The sequence below is a fragment of the Aristolochia californica genome, unplaced genomic scaffold (assembly GCF_029961685.1).
Source record: "Aristolochia californica isolate CCGP_79_NKW_82.1479 unplaced genomic scaffold, dmAriCali1.0.hap1 SCAF_8, whole genome shotgun sequence".
Classification (NCBI taxonomy): domain Eukaryota; kingdom Viridiplantae; phylum Streptophyta; class Magnoliopsida; order Piperales; family Aristolochiaceae; genus Aristolochia; species Aristolochia californica.
In genome coordinates, this window is record NW_027182279.1 from 26,388,561 (window position 1) to 26,410,216 (window position 21,656).

The window sequence follows — 21,656 nt, forward strand, 5'->3', positions numbered from 1 at the left end:
ATGTCTGCAACCTGGTTCTGTGAAGATACATGATGGAGAGATAAGATGCCGGCAGTGAATTTTTCTTATATAAAGTAGCAGTCTATTTCTATATGCTTTGTTCTCTCATAAAAGACCGGATTTGATGTGATGTGAATTGCAGCCTGATTATCACAATATAGATTCATATGAGCTTCTTTGTGAAAACCTACTTCAGTTAAGAGAGATCTTATCCATAGGAGTTAACTGACTATGTGTGCTATGGATCTGTACTCTGCTTCAGCACTAGACGTTCAAGTACATTCTGTTTCTTGCTCCTCCATGTAACCAAGTTTCCTCCAACCATCGTACAATATCCCGAAGTAGATTTTCTATCATACAGGGATCCGACCTAGTCTGCATCTGAGAATCCTTTGATGTTGAAGTGTCCATGATTTTTATAGAGGATCCCTCTTTCTAGTGGTCCTTTTAGATATCGTAGTATCCGTTCTAGTGCTTTCCAATGACTGAGTTGTGGGTTGTGCATTGACTTACCACACTGACTGCATATGAAATATCTGCCGCGTTACGCAGAGATAAATAAGTCTTCCCACCAATATTTGATATTTTCTGATATCTACTTCATCTCTAGTACCTGCACATAAGTTTGTATTAGAGTCCATAGGAGTTTCTACTGGTCTACATCCCAGCAGTCCGGTTTCCTCCAGTAGGTCAAGGACATACTTCATTTGACATAATATAATTCTATGTCTGGATTGTAGTACTTCAATACCAAAAAAATATTTGAGAAATCCTAGATCCTTTGTCTTGAATTCAGAATATATCCTTTCTTTTGTCTTTTGGATGCCCTCGGGATCACTACCAGTTATAATAATGTCATCAACATATAAGGCTAGGATTACCTTGCCCTTCGGTGTGTCTTTAATAAAGACAGAGTGGTCTCCAAAGCATCTGTGAAATCAAACAGAGTGCTTGGCTAAAATTTTCAAACCATGCACGAGGCGTCTGTTTGAGACCATAAATAGATTTTTGTAGTCGACAAACGGATTCCCCCTCAACCACATTCCCAGGTGGTTGCTGCATTTAATTATCCTCCTTTATATCCACATTCAGAAAAGCATTTTTTACATCAAGTTGATAGACCTGCCAGGAAGAGTTAGCTGCCAGAGATAATAACAAACATACAAGTTTAATTTAGCCATTGGAGAGAAGATTTCTTCATAATCAATGCCATGACATTGTGTATAGCCTTTAGCAACAAGGCGGGTTTTCAACCGAGCCACAGACCCATCCGGATTGTGTTTCACCCGTAAATAACCATTTGCAACCGACGAGTTTGAAGGAAGGGTGACTAAAGCCCATGTTTGATTTTCTGAATTTATTTATCCATAGCCACCTTCCACCCTGGATATTTGAGAGTCTCCTCATAGGACTATGGTACAAGTACGGAGGAAATAGCCGATAGAAATTGACAACAAACATGGGATAGACGATGATGAGACACAAAGTTTGTTATGGGATGAGAAGTAGAAGGCATGGTGCACGATCTGAGCTCTTTCCAAAATGCAATAGGACGGTATCATATTATAGGCCATAAATATTAGGAGAAGATGGACTTACCTTGGTAGGATTTGACAACTCAGTAGATGTGGTGTCAACCAGTGTTTCTGGGGGCTGAGTAGTTTCTACATCACGGGGTAAAACCGGTCAAAGAGAACCTGGTACTGAAGATAGACCTAGAGGAGCATTATTAGAATAATATGGAGAGTCTTCAAAAAAGGTGACATCCCTAGACACAAGTAAACGCTAAAGAGAGAGATTATAGCAAACATAACCCTTTTGTGTGCGAGAGTATCCTAAGAAGATACACTTCACATATTTGGGATCAAGTTTTCTGTGCTTTGGGGAGGAAATATGGACAAAACATTGACATCTGAAGACTCTCAGAGGCAATGAAAAATGATCATCATCATGTAATAATAGAGAGTATGGAGATTTTGTACCAAGAACGGAAGAGTTTAACCTATTTATAAGAAAACATGTGGTAAGAACTACATGCGGCCAATGAAAGTATGAAACTTGCATGACATATAGTAAACTGCAAGGTACCTCAAGAATATGATGGTTCTTCCATTCGGCTACACCATTTTATTGAGGGGTGTAGGCACATGATGTATGATGAATAATGTCAATTTCTTGACAAAATGAGTCAAGATCGTTGGATGTGTATTCTTTGGCATTATCTAACTGAAGGACTTTAATTTTCTGCCCAAACTGAGTGAGTACCATTGCATGAAAAGATTTAAATATCAATGGTATTTCAGAATGCTCTTTAAACAAAAATAACCAAGTGGTACAAGTGAAGTCATCAATGAATGTAATAAAATATTTCACTTGAGAAATGTTGGAGACACTCAAGGGCCCCCATACATCAATATGAATTAACAAAAAAGGAAAGACACTTTTAATTTTTGGACGAGGTGAATATGTAGACCTCTGTGTTTTACTCATAAGACAAGCTTCACAATGAAGGTCTGACTGCGCTTTAGGAAAAATATAATGAAGAGATTGGGCGAACAGATGTCACAACCGGTTGTGCCATAACCTGCTTTATGTCACAGGTGGATGCAGTATTTATTTATGGCACATCCAGGTAGTAGAGCCCCCCCCCCTTGTTCACGGCCCCCACCAATCACCCGCTTCATTGTAAGATCCTGAAACACACATGAATTGGGGGAGAAAGTGACAGAGAAATTGAAGTGTTTGGTGAGCTGACTAACCGATAAAAGATTCAAAGGGAAAGTAGGAACGAAAAGGATATCAGTGAGCTGAAGTGATGGTATAATAGAAGTGGATCATTTCCCTTGAACTTTAGTTTGTAAACCATCAACATTGGTATCAAATTTATGTGAAAGACATGGATAAATTGAGTATAGTAGATGTCTATTACCTGTAAGATGCTCAGAGGCTCCTGAGTCAATTATCCAGGATGAAGAGGAGGCAGAAAACATACCTGAAGTGGTGGTGGTAGCGGTTGGTGAAGAAGTACTTGGGGAGGACCCCATCATGGTCTTCATTTTCTGGAATAGTTCATAGTCTTCATAAGTAAAAGTATGCTTTTTAGTTATTGTGGTAGACTGCTCTACTTTTGTATCACTCACAAAGGCTTGGTTAGCCTTATTCTCATTAGCTTTATAACATCTTTCGTGAGAGTGGCCCAATCACTAAGGCTTGGTTAGCCTTATTATCATTAGCTTTATAACATATAGAACATTCTTGTGGATGAAACCATGTAACTCTAGTGTGGCCATATCCCTTACAATGGGTGCACTCTTCCCATCTGTTCGGTCAAAACTAGTCCTTCCACCTCCTCCTCCTCCTCTATAAAATCTACCTCAGCCTTGGTCAGATGGTGTTCTCCTATGTCTAGATTATATAGCGGATGGTATTTTAGTAGTAAAGGGAGAAGCGTCTGGAATACGGAGAAATGTAGCACATACATCATCAAAAGTGGGAACCACGGAAGAGCTAAGAAAGTGATTCTTAGCAACTTCAAGATGTGGTTTAATGTTAACAAGGCATATGGCAGTTATCAAGGCCTCTTTTTGTTTATCTTGGACAAAGATATCTATAGAGGTTGTCTGGGAAAGTTTCCATTCTTGAAGAAAGCCTTGAAAGTAGGCCAAATATTCATGTAATTTGTCTCCTTGTTTGGTGGTAAGCATTTGTTGTAAAAATATAATATGGCCATTGTAAGTTGTCAGAGCTTGAATACAACTTGGCGCATGTCTCCCAAATTTGTTTAGACGTCTCTAGGTGAATGACATTATTGGAGACATGTTCTTCCATACTGTAGATAAGCCAAATTTTACGGTCCCGGATCTGACACATGGATTCGTAGGGAGACATGGAGATGAAAATGAAGATCAAGCCAAAGGGAAGCTTGAAAACCCTAGAACTCGTCAAGGAGAGTTCTAAGCCTATTTAACCTAAAATTAACCTAAAATAAATACTTCTCTTTCTCTTTACTCTTACCCCTTAAATAGGGTTTACCCTGTTAGGGTTTAATATAAAATATTAAAAAATGCCACTGTAAATTAAATATTCCAAAAATACCCCTATGGCTTAAACTGAAATAAAATGAAGTAAATTAAATAAAAAAATAAAATAATAATGTTATTGTGTTCATAACATTACATCCCTCCTGGAAGAACGAGCTTGTTCTCAAGCTCGAAGGTAGTGCGAAAAGACAGATTTATGTATACTTGCAGGCCACTTTTCAAACCTGGTGTGCATGAAGCTAGCAATTTGGTATCCAAGGCCATGTTCAATCCATGGACCTATTATTGTGCACAATATAGAGCGGCATAATATTTTGCAGTTTGGAGCTGTTGCTGGGAAGCCCCTAACTTCACTGCAATAGCAGCAGCAATATGAGAGAGCAGTCTCCGACCCGCAAGTGACTTCACTGAATGTCCCACATAAACCAGCAGCAACCCCGTAGCTGGCGAACGGAATCTCAGAGAAGGTGCCACCTCCTGTGCACGACAGCGATAATGTCTTCCCTGTAGGGACAGAGGAACAAGAAGTTCCAACAGTGACAGTATGGAAGGACACTTCTGCTGGATTGCTTCGAAATGCTCCAAGATAATTAGTTTTGTTCACAGGGTTCTTCATGAAGGCTCCCTATCCTGCAACATCATATTTTCCTAATAGAATTTTCTGTTGTTGCTTTTTAAGAGAAGCTTCATATTTCCATATTGGTAGCCATCCCCACGTGGCGGTGGCTCACCTAGCGAACCACCTCCACAACTAAGCCAACAGTTCCTACAAACATCAGGGTCACATTCCCATCCTGCTGCAAAGCATGGACACTGCCGACTGCTGACTTCCCAGTGTATTTGATTTTACGTGCTCGACCCCTTCTGCGGAAGAATCTTGTTTTTGTTGGTATTTCTTGTTCCATATACTCCAGTTCATTTTTTTCTTTGTCATCCAACGTTAAGCTGGGCAATGTGGAAGTTCTGTTTGAAGCAGCTTCTGCATCATTAATCATGTAACTGAATAACTCCATGAAACTCCTCAAGACAGGTAGTAAGTTCCTAGCTATAACGCAACTATTTCTTCCAAAAATCTCAATACCTTTCATGTATAAGTCCTTCTCAATAGGAGACCAACTATTTTCAGCAACATTTGCTTCTAATTCTCCCTTACCTAAATAGAAACTCGACACTGTAATAGAAACTTCAATCCCAATGTTTGGGTGGACTCCTGATGTACTTTCAGCCACTTGTAGGAGTTGTGTAGAATCAGGGCCAAACCCTTTCCAGGATAGAGCAAGTGAATACGGGAAATGCTCATTGACCTGAAATTCGCTGACTATAAAAGTTGGGCTAACAAGAGCACATGGAAGTGCACACCCGTGGGTAACACACTCACCAGCATTTATAGAACGCCTTGGCTCATTTCCAAAAAAACTCGGTTATTAGCCTAATTATCACTGGAATATGAGATCCTAATCCTTCTACTTCAACAAAAGTAATTATTTTAGCAGTAAGTCCAGCTTCCAACAAGGCCTTTTCAAGCCTGTCCTTAACCCTCTCCAAAATAGGAACACTAATTTGCTCAAATTCATCATCATCGGCTGGAACTCCTGACTCAACCTCCTTGCTCGCCCAGAGATAGATGGGCAAGTTGATGAATTCAGAGTATCTTTTCACCAATTCCTTCAATTTTTTTTCTTCCCAATATTCAGCAGCTTCATCCCTAAGATGTAACCTGATCTTGGTACCACAACCTAATGGTTCATTCCATGTGTCCTCTAAGATTGCAAAGGCTCCATCAGCGGCAGACTCCCATACATACTATTTGTCCTTCTTGTGGCTGCTGATAACTTCAACATAATCAGCAACCAAATATACCAAGTAGAAACCAACTCCAAACTGCCCAATGAGATTCAGATCGCCTCCTGTGTGCATTTTCTCAACAAAAGCGGCCTTCTCAAAATTAACGTGCTTATCATGCAGAAGCGTCCCATTAAGCACTAACATATACAAGAAATTCACACAATTGGGGAACTCGTTAAGACAAAAATTAAACAGCCGCACATTGTCAAGTGGACAACGAACATACGCACTGGTGTTGTGCACATCAACAAAACAACCAAGCCACCCAAAAAAATAAATTCAGAGGTCCCCAAAATTTATTTTCCATGGATCCCGGTATCCTCCCAAAAATTTCATCTTGAACTGTATACCCCCAATCTGAAATTCCATCAATTGGCCATTGATTCTTTGCTTCACGACACAGAGAACCTTCGTTTCTAATTTTCAAGCAACGTTGCTGCTGGTCAGCCCCTTTGAGCCACATCAATGCCCTGAAAGACATGTTTTGATCTACAAATCGAGGGAGTTTGCGAAGATTACCCCCAATTGCGATGAAGATGTTCCCCACTGGACTGCCAAGAGAGAGATTGTGACGGAGAGGTGGTGGCCGGAAGTCCCATACCACCGGAGTTGTTTTTGACGGTGCCAACGGAGTCGCCCCCTTCTCCGGTGGCGAACAGCAGCCCTTGGAGGCTTAATCAGTTGGAGATTTATCGAGATAGAGTGCTCTTGAAAACACATCCCGGTCGGAAGAAGCGCCGAAAATATTACCTTCTCCTATTTGGCAAGGTGTTTTGGTTGTCATGAGCCTTGTTGGTGTGATTTTGGATTTGAGGTCTCACCCAATTTGTCCAATGCTGACGAGGTGTTAGCAGAAAACCCCTCCAATTTTGAATTTCTCGGGTCCCTGCCATCAAATTTCGGAAGTTTGGAGTCCGATTTCCGATTTGTGTCCCCAATTTCAGATTTTGTTGCCGCTGGAGAGACAGAGGGAGCTTTGATTTTTTGCGTCTCCTACCCTTCTGAGACAGCGTCTCGAGCGACTACAACAGTGAGTTTCTCTCTTCCAACAAACTCATCTCCCCCTCTGCTTTGTCTCGACGTTGTGTTCCTTCCACTCATTAGACTTGTTATGCTGTCCATCCTCCCATTCAACCTCTCTATATCGAGATTAAATTTAGAGAACCTCTCGAACATCTCATCAAATTTTCTGTCATTCTCTGCCTGACATCTAAGGATCAACTCTCATAATTCCCTTGTGCTGATTGTTGTCGTGGAGCCCTGCTCTGATATTAATGTGTTCCCTCTCTTATACTAGTTGTTACGGTGCCAAATCTGACACATGGATTCTTAGGGAGACATGGAGATGAAAATGAAGATCAAGCCAAAGGGAAGCTTGAAAACCATAGAACTCGTCAAGGAGATCTCCAAGCCTGTTTAACCTAAAATTAATCTAAAATCAATGTTTATCTTTCTCATTACTCTTACCCCTTAAATAGGGTTCACCCTGTTAGGGTTTAATATAAAATATTACAAAAATACCACTATAAATAAAATATTCCAAAACTACCCCTATGGCCTAAATTGAAATGAAATAAAATAAATTAAATTAAATAAAAAATAAAATAATAATTTTATTGTGTTCATAACATCAACTAATAACCAATGTGGCCTTTAACCATTTGGTATAGAATATATCATCTTCATCAATATGTGGTCCACAGTTGGTGAGATGACCAACTAGGTTCTTTGTGATAAGAAACAGATGAACCGATATGGACTAGTTCATAAAATTTGATACCCCCCCCCCCATAAGGGTACAATAATCATTTTGAGTATGTCACTTTTGTGATTCATATTATCTTCAGCCACACAGTAGGCAAATCAAGTAAAATAGTTCTCCGATCAAGTAATCAAAATATGACTAAGATGAAGGCTTTAACCAACTCGGTTAATGGAGAATCTTAGCATAAAAGCTAAGTAATTTATTTTAATGCATAATGACTTATAAAAGGCTCAACATCATTCTTTATCTGGGAGTCTAGTTCCCACAGATTTATAAAAAAATCCAATATGCACTGGTCTTGGTTAAAGTATTATGCAAACTGACAAAAAATAGTGTTGGAAGATAGAGCCCAAGCCCACACGACCAAGGAAGGCCCACATATCTAAGAGTATTATAAGATGGGCCACACGACCAAGGAAGGTCCACAAGGTGGGCCCAAGCCCATATGAACTAGGACCCACCATGATTACCATGAGTTGGCATCCTTATCACATAATTTGGAAGATCAAGAATGACTCACAAAGGCATCTTTATCTTATGATCACGTCCTAGAAGAGTTCTATTTTGAGTTATGTTTGTCTTTTATCAATATTGAGTTATTTAATTATGCTAGGACTTATCTTTCAGTGTTAGAGTTTGGGTGTAATTGGGATAAAGGTAGTTTTATTGTAATTGGACTCTACTACTAAATAGAGGTTCATGTACTCTAATTATAATAAGTCAATGAAGTATTTTTATTTTCCATAAATTCAACATGGTATCAGAGTAGGTTCTGTGAGTTGACTTGGTTAACCCATAGAGATAATGAGATCCTTTTCCCTAACCCTAAACCCTATGTCTAGGTTCGTAGTTATTTGTTTTTTTCTGTCTCTACCCCCGCAGTTTTCTTTGCATTTTTCACTTCTTTACTGAGATTTTAATATTGAAAATTATATATTTATGAAAATATATTTGAGTCTAATTTCCAAATAAAAGATTTTTTTTCCAATCAGAGTTATCTTCAGAGAGATATCGATATTTGAATGAGTGAAGGTCAGATTGCAAAATAGTTCGAGCTGCAGCAACAAGCTTCATCTTCTGAGGTATTTTATATAATAAAGAACTAGAATTTATATGGAGAAATTTATTTTAAAATAAATATTTTTAAGTCTATTATTTTACCTATTCAACTAATTTTTTTTCTGAGTTATTTACCAAGATAAATCGATATTTGAAGCAGCAAAGGTCAGATTGCAAAAGAGGTTTGAGCAGCAGTAGAAAGCTTCAATTCTTTTATAAGGAGAAATTTATTTTAAAAGAAATATTTGTAAGTCTATTATTTTACCTATTCAACTAATTTTTTATCTGAGTTATCTACCAAGATAAATCGATATTTGAAGCTGCAAAGGTCAGATTGCAAAAGAGGTTTGAGCAGCAGTAGACAGCTTCAATTTCAGAGGTATTTTATGCTATCATGAAAGAGACTTTAATTGAAAATTATATATCAAAAGAAAGATATGTAAGTATTTTTTCTTATCTATTCAACTAATTCTTTGTATGAGTTTTTTATAAGGAAATATGATCTTGGAAGTGTCAATGGTCATTCTGGAAAAAAAAAGGCGAAACAGTACTTAGTTCAGCCAGATGACAGAGACCAAAATATATCAGCTTATTTATCTTTTGATAATTATATTTTATGAAGATAAGTTATACTTGGATGAAAGGTATTCAAGTCTACTTACATACGGAGAAATTTTCATGTCAATTTGATCTATCTTTAAAGATATATTTGCATTGGAAGAATCAAAGGTCATGTTGGTATTCTGTTGTTTTGAAAAATCCGAATTTATGCCCATTCTTTTGCGTCACTTTTTGAGTTGATATATCAGAAAAATATCTCACTTCTCCCTGGTTTGAAGGCTTATTTATACATCTCTATTATTTTGGCTTATTGCTACATCTATGATATTTTGTTAGAGTTGGGATCACTACCATTACCTCTCAGCTTGAGGGGGAGAAGTAGAAGAAATACAAGGAAGATTTATTTTATTCCATATGTTCTGGATAAGTTTTATGTGACCAAAATATTAAAGAAAGTGGGAGCACAAAAGATGAAGCTTATGCATCTAAGAAAAAATATTTATATCGGATTATGATTATTTCATGGGTCCTTCTACAAGGTTTATTATTTTGGTTCGTGTTATATGTGTTGGAAGATGGTCGTGTTACATTACAGTTGATGCTATTATGTCTCTTTGGATGAGACATTATTATTGAAGAAGAGGTGGCCTCGGTATCTTTACTCATACCATTATTTATTTGTTCCCGTAAAAAATATAAAAAATGTCAATGGTTGGGATTCCATGATGGAGGAACTTAATACCCCGTCAAAAATATCAAGTATCAATGGTTGGGATTCCATGACGGAGGAACTTAATACCCCGACAAAAATATCAAGTGTCAATGGTTGGGATTCCATGACGGAAGAACATAATACCCTATCAAAAATATCAAATGTCAATAGTTGGGACACCATGACGGAGGAACTTATTATTAAATCATTGTTAGACCCCCATGAATTGGCCAATTGGGTCTCATGGAAGAGAGCACCAGCGTGAGGGTGAGTGTTGGAAGATTGGAGGAGTGTCATTTTATACAAAAAGATTTTATACATCATTTGCAACAAGTTAGGAGTTCTTGATGTTCTTGCACCCCCCAGCTTGAGGGGGAGTGTTGGAAGATAGGGTCCAAGCCCACACGACCAAGGAAGTCCCACATATCTAAGAGTACTATAAGATGGGCCACACGACCAAGGAAGGTCCACAAGATGGGCCCAAGCCCATAAGAAGTAGAACCCATCATGATTACCATGAGATGACATCCTTATCACATAAGTTGGAAGATCAAGAAGGACTCACAAAGGCATCTTTATCATATGGTCACGTCCTAGAAGAGTTCTAGTTTGAGTTATGTTTGTCTTTTATTAATATTGAGTTATTTAATTATGCTAGGACTTATCTTTAAGCGTTAGAGTTTGGGTGTAATTGGGATAAAGGTAGTTTTATTGTAATTGGACTCTACTACTAAATAGAGGTTCATGTACTCTAATTATAATAAGTCAATGAAGTATTTTTCTTTTCCATAAATTCAACAAATTGAATTAATAATCTCTTCTAATCAAAGATAAGCCAAGAAGCATATATTCTCATAATTTCATAAGATAAAAACATGCATAAGGATATCTCTACATCTCCACTTAATACCAAAAACTAGTAGCATAAAATTAATAATATCAGAAATAAATACTTATCTCATGAGATTCAGTCGTCCTTCATAAGGAGCCTTCTATGAGCAGTTTTTAATCATATCTTCATAGAGTAGAATGGGGATCCTAAATTGGTAGCTCTAATACAATGTTCAATTTAGAACCCTATGAATAATACCTTGAGCAAGGGAAGAGAAAGAAAAAAGTGAAAAATAGAAATACTCTCGGGTAAAGAGAGAAGACAAGAAAAAATAAGGGAGATTAGAGAGAGATAACTTGACACGAGTGAGGAGAAAAAAGAAGTAACTTGTTAGACTGAACTCCGAGTTACAATCACCTCTATTTATAGTGAGGCGGTGATAGAGTCCATGTACAAGTAATCTTAGGATTCGTAATTACATTCCAACTAGAACTCTCTAAGATAAGCCTATCCTGATAAGATTACATTATCTATTTAAGAGACTACCTTTACTCAACTTCTAACTCTTCTTTAATCACATGAACCAAGATAGAAAGCCAGCTCGTGATCTTATCTTTGTCAGTTCCACATGATCTTCTAACTCATGTTTGTTACAATGTGGGACCTACCATGGTGAGTTGGTGGGACCCACCATGAGGACGTGGGATACCAAGAAGAGTCATCACCCAAGCTAGCATGAGTTAAGAATATAAGAAGCACAAGCTGAAATGAGTTAGAAGACTTGAAGATCAAGTGGAACCCAAAAAGATACCACAAGCTGGAATCTTATCCATATGAGTTGGAAGATCATGTGGGACCCACAAGGATAAGGCCACAAGCTCACCTCCTCCCTCTTTTCCACGTTATTGAAGAAGAGTTATAGTTCTACTTATATTTGAACCTATTAGATTGTGTTGTACTTTCAAGATAAACTTATCTTAGAGAGTTAGAGTTGGAATGTAATTAGGAGATTTAAAGGTTAATTGTGTAAGGATTCTATCACTGCATCTACTATAAATAGAGGTGTTGTAATTCGGAATTAATCAAGTTCTAAAATTCTCTCTTGAGTACATCTCTTTCTCTTTGCTTGGTACACACCTTGTTCCTCTTCTCTTCTCTCTACCCGAGAGCCTTCTTCCCCTTTTCTCCTTTTTCTTTCTCTCTTCCCTTGCTCGAAATATTGGAAAAGGGATTATAAATTCAACATTGTATCAGAGCATTAAATTTAGGATCCCTACATCAAAAGGAATGCTCTAAAAATATATGATCAACACCACTCATAGAAGGCTCCTTCTGAAGGAAGATAAAAAAGTGTGAGATAAGTTCCTTCATTATTTTTTTATTACTTTATGTTACTGGTTTCCAGATTTAGAAGATGATTTATAGATGAGTATGCAAATGTTTTTCATCTGATGAGATTGTGGATATGAATGCCTCTCGATCTAGAAGAAGCTATCAAAGTAGTTTTGTCGGTTTGGAATTTCTGTTAACCAAGACCAGTCCATGATCAGATTGTTGAATTTTTTTTCGTGGGAATATGATTCTCCTGATATAGAAGATTGATATTGAGTCTATTATTAGTTGTTATTTACTCAAAAAAAATCAAAATAATGATTGTTTAGCATCAATGCTAAATTTCTCCATGCACCAAGTTGTTTGAAGAATACTACTTGGATGTTTTGATTATAATTTTTTGGAGAATTATTTTTGTTGAAGTGCCTATTATGGCTAAATAAAATGTGAGTAGCAAAGGTGGCATATTCAGAATTACCACAATACCTGCTTGGTAATCTCACCAACCGTGGACCACCTACTGATGAAGAAGAATTTTTTTTATAAAAAGTTGTTAAAAAATGATACCATTGTGATTAGTTGGCTAATCAAAAGCATGGAAATTTTTTGAAAGAATGCACTCATTGTGGGATATATGGCCACACTATCGATACATGCTATAACAAGGAAAGGAGTTACTGTGAAAAAAATGGCCACTATGGAGAAATATGTTATAATGCCAACAACAACTTAGACTTGACAAAGTCTAATCAAGACTTGGTAGGTGATACAAAGGAAGATCAGGGCAAAAAATCAACTGAAAAGAAAATTTTTACTGATGAAGAATATGAGTTGTTTTAGAAAATGATGGGATCTTCTCCAAGTTCCTCATTAAATATCACTGCCACCACTGCTTCAGGTATGTTATTTGCCTCACCTTCAGCCTAGATAATTGACTCAGAAGCCTTCGAGCATCTAACAGGTAACAAACATTAATTACATTCTATATCTTCGTGTCTTTCACATAATTTTGTTACCATAGCTGATGGTTCTCAAACCAAGGTTCAAGGGAAAGGGCCACTTCCGTTACACCATCACTTCCGCTCACTGATATTCTATTTGTTCCTACCTTCCCTTTGAATCTGTTATATGTTAGTCAGCTGACAAAGTATTTTAATTGCTCTATCACCTTCTCACCCACTTCGTGTGTATTTCAGGATCTTATAATGAAGCAGGAGATTGGTGGAGGCCGTGAACAAGGGAGGCTATACTACCTGAATGTGGCAAAAAAATAAACACTGTTTCCACCAGTGAAAAATTAGACAAGGCTATGGCACAACCGGTTGGGACATCCATCTTCACTCTCTCTTTATTATATGTTTCCTACTCTTACAGTCAGGTCCAAGTTTAATTGTGAATTTTGTCAACTGAGTAAACATCAAATGAGTAGATACCTTGTCCAAAAGTCAAAAGTATTACTCCATTTTCATTAATTCATACAAATGTTTGGGGACCCTTGAGCGTCTCCAATATTGCTCATATCAGGTATTTTATTACATTTATTGATGACTTCACTTGTACTCACTCAATTTGGTCAGAACATAAAAATACTTCAGTCTAATAATGCCAAAGAATACATTTCCAAAGAACTTGACTTTTTTATCAAGAAAAAGACATTATCCATCAAACATCATGGGCCTACACTCCTCAAAAAAATTGTGTAGCCGAATGGAAAAATAGTCATACTTTTGAGGTAGCGCGAGGTTTATTATATGCCATGAAAGTTCCATACTATTATTGGCCTCATGCAGTTCTTACCGCATGCTTTCTTATAAATCGTCTACCATCTTCCATTCTTGGTAATAAATCTCCTTACTCTATATTGTTACCAAATGTTGATCCGTTTTCACTGCCCTTGAAAATCTTTGGGTGTTAATGTTTTGTCCATATTTTCTCCCCAAAACATAGTAAACTTGATCCTAAATCTATCAAGTGTATTTTTCTAGGATACTCTCGTACACAAAAAGGTTATGTTTGTTATAATCCCACTCTTCAGTGTTTAATTGTGTCTAGGGGTGTCATATTGTTTGAAGACTCTCCATACTATTCTGACAATGCACCTCCAGGTTTATATTCAGTACCAGGTTCTCCTTGACCGATTGTGCCTATGCTACAGAAACTTCTCAGCCCATAGAAACATCAGCTAACACCACACCTGCTGAGTTTACGGATCCCATCGAGGTAAGTCCATCTTATCTAGTTGTTTGTGGCCCACAATATGATACTCGTCCTCTCGCACAAAGAAAAGAACCCAGATCATGCACTATACCCTCTACATCTCATCCCATATCAAATTTTGTTTCTCACCTTTGTCTATGCCCTACATGTTGTCAATTTCTCTCTGCTATTTCTTCCATATTTGTACCACAGTCCTATCAGGAGGTTCTCAAACATCCAGGGTGGAAGGCAGTAAGGGATGAAGAAATGCAGGCACTTTATGAAAATCAAACATGGCTCTAGTCCCACTTCCATCACAGAAGAAACCTGTTGGTTGCAAATGTGTGTTTACTGTGAAACACAATCCGGATGGGTCTGTGGCTCAGCTGAAGGATTGTCTCATGGCTAAGGGATATATACAATGTTATGGAATTGATTATGAGGAAACCTTCTATCCAGTGAAAAAAATGAACTCGGTATGTGTTATTACCTCTGGTAGCTAACTCTTCCTGGCAGGTATATCAACTTGATGTGAAAAATGCCTTTCTGAATGGGGACATCAAAGAAAAAATTTATATGCAACAACCACCTAGGTATGTGGTTTAGGGGGAGTCAATATGTCGACTAAAAAAATCTTTATATGGTATAAAATAGTCCCCTCGTGCATGGTTTGAGAAATTTAGTCAAGCCCTCATACGGGTAGGATTTTACAGATGATCTGGAGATCACTCAATTTTTATTAAAAACACACCTAGAGGCAAGGTAATTTTGGCATTACAGGTTGATGATATCATTTTAACTGGTGGTGATTCCGAGGGCATCCAAGAAACAAAAGGAAAAATATGTGCCGAATTCAAGACAAAGGATGTTGGATGACTCAAATATTTTTTGGGTATTGAAGTATTACAATCCAGACATGGGATTGTGCTATCCCAAAGGAAGTATGCCCTTGATCTACTGGAGGAGACAGGAATGCTGGGATGCAAACCAGCATACACTCCTATGGACTCAAATACAAAATTATGTGCAAGTACTGGAGAAGATGTAGATATTAGGAAATATCAGAGACTAGTGGGAAGACTTATTTATCTATGTGTAACAAGGCTAGATATATCATATGCAGTAAGTGTGGTGAGTCAATACATGCACAAAGCACAACTTAGTCATTGGCAAGCACTTGAAAGGATATTACGATATCTGAAAGGAGCTCCAGGAAGAGGGCTTCTCTATAAAAATCATGGTCACTTCAACATCAAAGGATTCTCAGAAGCAGACTTGGCCGGATCCCCGGATGACAGAAAATCTACTTCGGGATTTTTTAAGATGGTTGGAGAGAATTTGGTTACATGGAGAAGCAAGAAGCAAAATGTAGTAACACAGTCTAGTGTAGAAGCAAAATACAGAGCCATGGCACACACTATTAGTGAACTCCTATGGATAAGATATGTTCTCACTGAATTGGGATTCTACAAACAAGCTCTGATAGATCTATATTATGATAATGAAGCAGCAATACACATTACATTGAATCCAATCTTCCATGAAAGAACAAAACATATTGATGTGGACTGCCATTTTATATGAGAAAAGTTCCAAGCAGATCTTTTACCTCTAAAGTATATATCATCACAAAGTCAAGTTGCAGATATTCTCACCAAGCTGGTCACTTACAAGATTATGTCTACCATCTGCAACAAGTTGGGCATCTACTAAGTTTTCTCACCTTTAGCTTGAGGGAGAGTGATACAATGTGGGACCCACCCTAGTGCACGAGCTTGTGGGACCCAACATGAGGACTTGGGATGCCAAGAGGAGTCTTCACCCAAGCTAGCATGAGTTAAGAAGATAAGAAGCACAAGCTGAAATGAGCTAGAAAAGTTGAAGATCAAGTGGGTCCCACAAAGATACCATGAGCTGGAATCTTATCCATATGAGCTAGAAGATCATGTGGGACCCACAAGGGTAAGACCACAAGCTCACCTCCTTCCTTATTTCCATGTTATTGAAGAAGAATTATAGTTTTACTCTATAAGATTGTGTTATACTTTCAAGATATACTTATCTTAGAGAGTTAGAGTTAGAATATAATTAGGAGATTTAACGGTTAATTGTATAAGGACTCTATCACTACCTCTACTATAAATAGAGGTGTTGTAATTCAAAATTAATCAAGTTCTATAATTCTCTTTTGAGTACATCTCTCTCTTTGTGCTTGGCACACACCTTGTTCCAGTTCTCTTCTTCTCTCTACCCGAGAGCCTTCTTCCCCTTTTCTCCTATTTCTTTCTCTTTTCCCTTGCTCGGAATATTGGAAAAGAGATCATAAATTCAACAATGTTGATAGAGATACCAGCTCGTGGTATCTTTATGGGTACCACTTGATCTTCAAATCTTCTATTTAATTCTAGCACATGTTCCTTATCTCTTAGCTTGAGCCACTTTGTATGAGGACACTTGTTGACACCTCTCGAGCTCATGGTGGGTCCCACCAGCTTGTGTAGCCATGGTGAGTCCCTCATTATAACAAAAAGAATTCTTCACATCCATTTGATGCAGTGGCCATGACTGTGAGGCTACAATAGCTAATATGGTTTGAACTGAGGTCATCTTGGCAACTGGAGAAAATGTATCCTCATATTCAATCCCATATTCCGGCTTGTTCCTCTGGGCTACGAGGCGAGCTAGGTATCGATCCAAAGAGCCATCCGAACGTAGCTTTACAGAGAAAACCCATGTATTCCCAAGAGGCTTTATAGCAGGGGGCAAGTAACAATATCCCAAGTGTGATTCTCCTCAACAGCTTGAAGTTATGTTTGCATTGCCTTTTCTCAACACTCATGTGCCATTGTCTATTTGTAGCAAGAGGGAATGGAAATAGATGATAAAGTAGCCACAAGAGAGTGTTATGGCCTCTAACCATGGACCGAGTGATTCAACGAAGGGAGAGGTCGTTTGAGGGATCTTCGTTCACACCCTGCCGTTCTGATCTACCAGGGCGACCTATGGTGACAGATTGACTACTCACATAATGGAATGGAGAGGAGATGGATTGATGAACGATGGATAATCAGGCTCATCAAAGGGAGTTCTGAACCTTGGGTTCATCAAGGAGAACACCGACCCTGATTAGGTTAAAATTCTGCTTAGCTTCTCATTCCCTTTCATTAGCCTCTTAAAGCAATCATGTTGAGGTTTGAGATATAGTTTATTAAAATAATGCCATTCATGGCTTACCTACTAGCAATTAATGAAATAAAGAAGCATATAATGCCTAAGGTACTTTCACTGCGCCCCTGAGTCATCAACTCATCCGCGTCGCCTTTGGATGACTTGTCTTGCTATGGAGTCCATAACATCACTCCCCCCTTGGAGAAAGAGCTTGTCCGCAAGCTTGAATGTAGGTAGACGTGTTTAAAAATGTCTAGATCTTCCCAAGTGGCCTTTTTAGAATTTCTGTGTGTCCACTAAACTAGTATTTCTATCTTGTCTCAAGTTGGAGAGCACTCAAAATTTTGTTGGGTGTGAGATCAACTTTACCGTCTTCAATAGGTGGTAAGGAAGGAACCGACAGTGGTGCAAAACCTTTTAATGGCTTGAGTAAAGAGACATGAAAGACATTATGAAGCTTGGACTCTGGAGGAAGATGTAGCTTAGACGCTACCTGTCCCACACGCTGGATAATGTGGAAGGGTCAAAAATATTTCGGCGAAAACTTGTGCCGAGTACCTACAATTGAATGTTGACGGTATGGCTGGAGACGTAGCCATACAAAATCCTTCTGATTGTACTAAATATCATGGTGATTCTGATCATAATAAGCTTTCATACGTGCTTGGGCTTTTTGAAGACGTTGGCTAGCAAATTCCAGTAATTGATCACGATTGAGAAGGGCTTGGTCAACTGTGTCCACTCTGGTGGACCCTTGAGCATATGAAAGCAGTCGAGAGGGATCCCTGCCATATAGGAATTTGAAAGGTGTGGTATGTAATGATGTGTGAAAATAGGTATTGTAGCAGTATTCCACCCAAGGAAGGCATTCCACCCATCGTTTAGGGGTGTCCCCCACAAAACACTATAAATACATCTCAATGGTGTGGTTCACCACCTTAGTATGGCCATCTATTTGAGGATGATAGGCGGAAGAGTATTTTAGTTTGGTACTTGATAACCGGAATAGATCTCTCCAAAAATGACTTGTAAATACCACATCGCGATCATTGACAATGGATTCTGGAATGCCGTGGAGACGAACAACATTCGCGAAGAAAACTTGAGCTACCCGCTCTGTTGTATAAGGATGCTCCAATGGTATAAAGTGTGCATATTTTGAAAATTGATCAACCACCACGAAAAGAATAGACTTGCCCGAAGCCTTAGGAAGTCCTTCAATGGAATCCATAGAGATGTCCGACCAAACCTGTGTTGGAAAATTTAGTGGTTGTAGTACCCCAGCTGGACTTAAATTTTCTACCTTGTTCCATTGGCACACCTGACACTCAGCCACATACATTGTAATAGTGGCTTCCATCCCGTTCCAATAAAAATCTCCCTGTATCCGCTGTAATGTCTTGAGGAGGCCCTCGTGAGTGTTGTCATGGTATGATGAAACTGTGATGGCTACCAAAGGGGACATGGAAGATGCGGTGCTTGTATGCGGTGCTTGTATAAAATGATGTTGTCCTGAATTGACCAGTGGGATGACATTGTGCCCCCTGCAATTTTTCCCATCAACTCCTTTTTTGGGGTGCGCTGGTGGTCCTCTTTGATTGAATCGAGCAAGAGAGGTGTTGGGTGACTAATGGCAGCAATGTGCGTTGTCTCCTCTGACCAACGTGATAGGGCATCCACAACTTTGTTTAAGGCGGTGGCCTTATGTTCCACAGCAAAATCAAACCCCATGAGTTTTGTAATCCAATGCTGTTGTGGAAAAGTTGAGATTCATTGCTCCAATAGAAACTTCAAATTGTAGTGGTCTGTGTGGATGATATAGAAACGTCCCCATAAATACGGCCGCCAATGACGGACTGCCTTTGCTAGGCCAATTAATTCCCTTTCATAAGCCAGTAACTTATGTTCCACAGTAAAATCAAACCCCATGAGTTTTGTAATCCCATGCTGTTGTGGAGAAGTTGAGATTCATTGCTCCAATAGAAACTTCAAATTGTAGTGGTCTATATGGATGATAAAGAAATGTCCCCATAAATACGGCCGCCAATGACGGACAGCCTTTGCTAGGCCAATTAATTCCCTTTCATAGGCCGGTAACTTATGATGATGAGCTGCGAGTTGGTGGCTGAAGTAGGCATTAGGGTGGTGAGATTGTTGAAGTACTGCCCCATTCCCTCCTCCTGATGCATCATATTCCACTACAAAGATATCATCAAAATCAAGTAACTACAGTACCGGAGCTGTTGCCAAAGTTTGTTTGAGTTTTTGGAAGGCTTGTTCCATGGTATCATTCCATCGAAAGGCATTGCGTCAGAGGAGATTTGATAGCGGAGCTAAGAGTGGCGCATAATTGTGGATGAATTTTTTATAGTAACCCGCTAAGCCCAAAAATCCCCGTAATGCTCAAATATTTCTTGGTTGTGGCCAATGGATGGCAACAGAAAGTTTTTTTGGATCCACTGTGACCCCTGTTGATGTAATGACGTGACCCATATAGGCTACTTGAGGGCGACCAAATGAACACTTGGAACTTTTTAAATATAGATGATGAGTTCTAATAAGTGTGAAAACCAGCCGCAATTGTTGTAAATGTTGATCCCATGACTTGCTGTAGATTAATATATCATCAAAAAATACTAAAACAAATTTTCTAAGATAGGCACTAAATACCACGTTCATTAATGCTTGGAATGTTGAGGGAGCATTGGACAGACCAAAAGGCATGATGACGTTCAAAATGGCCATGATGAGCACGAAAGGGTGTCTTCGCGATATCCGGAGGATACATGTGGACCTGGTTATACCCCGAACGCAAGTCCAACTTGGTGAAAAATTGAGCCCCACATAATTCATCTAATAATTCATCCAGTACTGGTATTGGGAACTTGTCCTTGACCATCTTGGCATTTAATTCACGGTAGTCTACACAAAACCTCCAAGTATTGTCATGTTTCTTGACTAATAACATAGGAGAGGAGAAAGGGGACGTTCTGTGTCGGATGAGACCTTGTTCTAGCATGAGGTGACATTGACCTTCAATTTCATCTTTTTGAATGTGTGGGTATCGATATGGTCGCACAATTACCACTTCGGATCCCGCCTTCAAATAAATCCGGTGGTCAGGATGTCTCAATGGTGGAAGAGACGTTTGTTCCTGAAAGAGGTCTGTAAAGTCCTCCAGTAAATTTGCTAGAGTGGTAGGTGGACACAGTTCCAGCTGAAGTACATGTAAATGTGCTTGGAGTTGAGCATTGCGACCCTGTAATGTGACCTTGTTGCCCTCTAGCTCAAATGTCATGGTTAATGCAACAAAATCCCACAAGATTGGTCCCAACGTGTGGAGCCATTTAATCCCCAAAACCATATCAAAACCTGCGAATGGAATGATGAGAAATTCTGCTGAAAATGGTTTCTTCAATGGAGAACATAATGGCCTTGTTGATCCCATAACTTTGAATTTTTTCTCCATTAACCACTGAGACGGAAGCTATAGGTCGAGGTTGTATGGGTAGCTATAAATGTTTGCAGGATTGAAACTCAAAAAATTATGAGTGTTGCCCGAGTCCACAAGACTTAGTAGTGGTTGCTCACTGACTAAGGTGAACACTTGCATGGTAGTGGTGGACTGGAGTCCTGTAATGGAGTGGAGAGAAATCTCTGGTTCCTACACTTGTGGCTCTTCGACCTCTGGAACTTCTTCCTCTTCATCAGTAACTTCCAACCAAAATAATTTCTTACATTGATGACCAAACATATATTGCTCGTCACAATTATAACATAATCCCTTGGCTCTTCTTTCTTCCATCTCGACTCTGTTCAATTTCTTGATAAATTCTGGTTGAGAAGGACTTGGCTTAGGGGCTTGAGGAGTAACTGAATTAATAGTATTACACCATGGTGGTCATGTGTTGTGGGCGCCAGTATTATGTCATCCCCCTGCCATGTAGGCTTACGTGACTGTATTTTGTGTTTGGCCTCTTATGCACTAGCCAAATTCATTGCTCTCATTAAATCCATAGGAGAAAGGAGTTCCACTTGTAGGCATAGGGACTCTGTCAAGCCTACTATAAACAGACCGACTTGTTGGTCCAACCTCACAACCTGGCTGGCCCTAGCCAACATTTTTTGGAACGCTTGTTGATACTG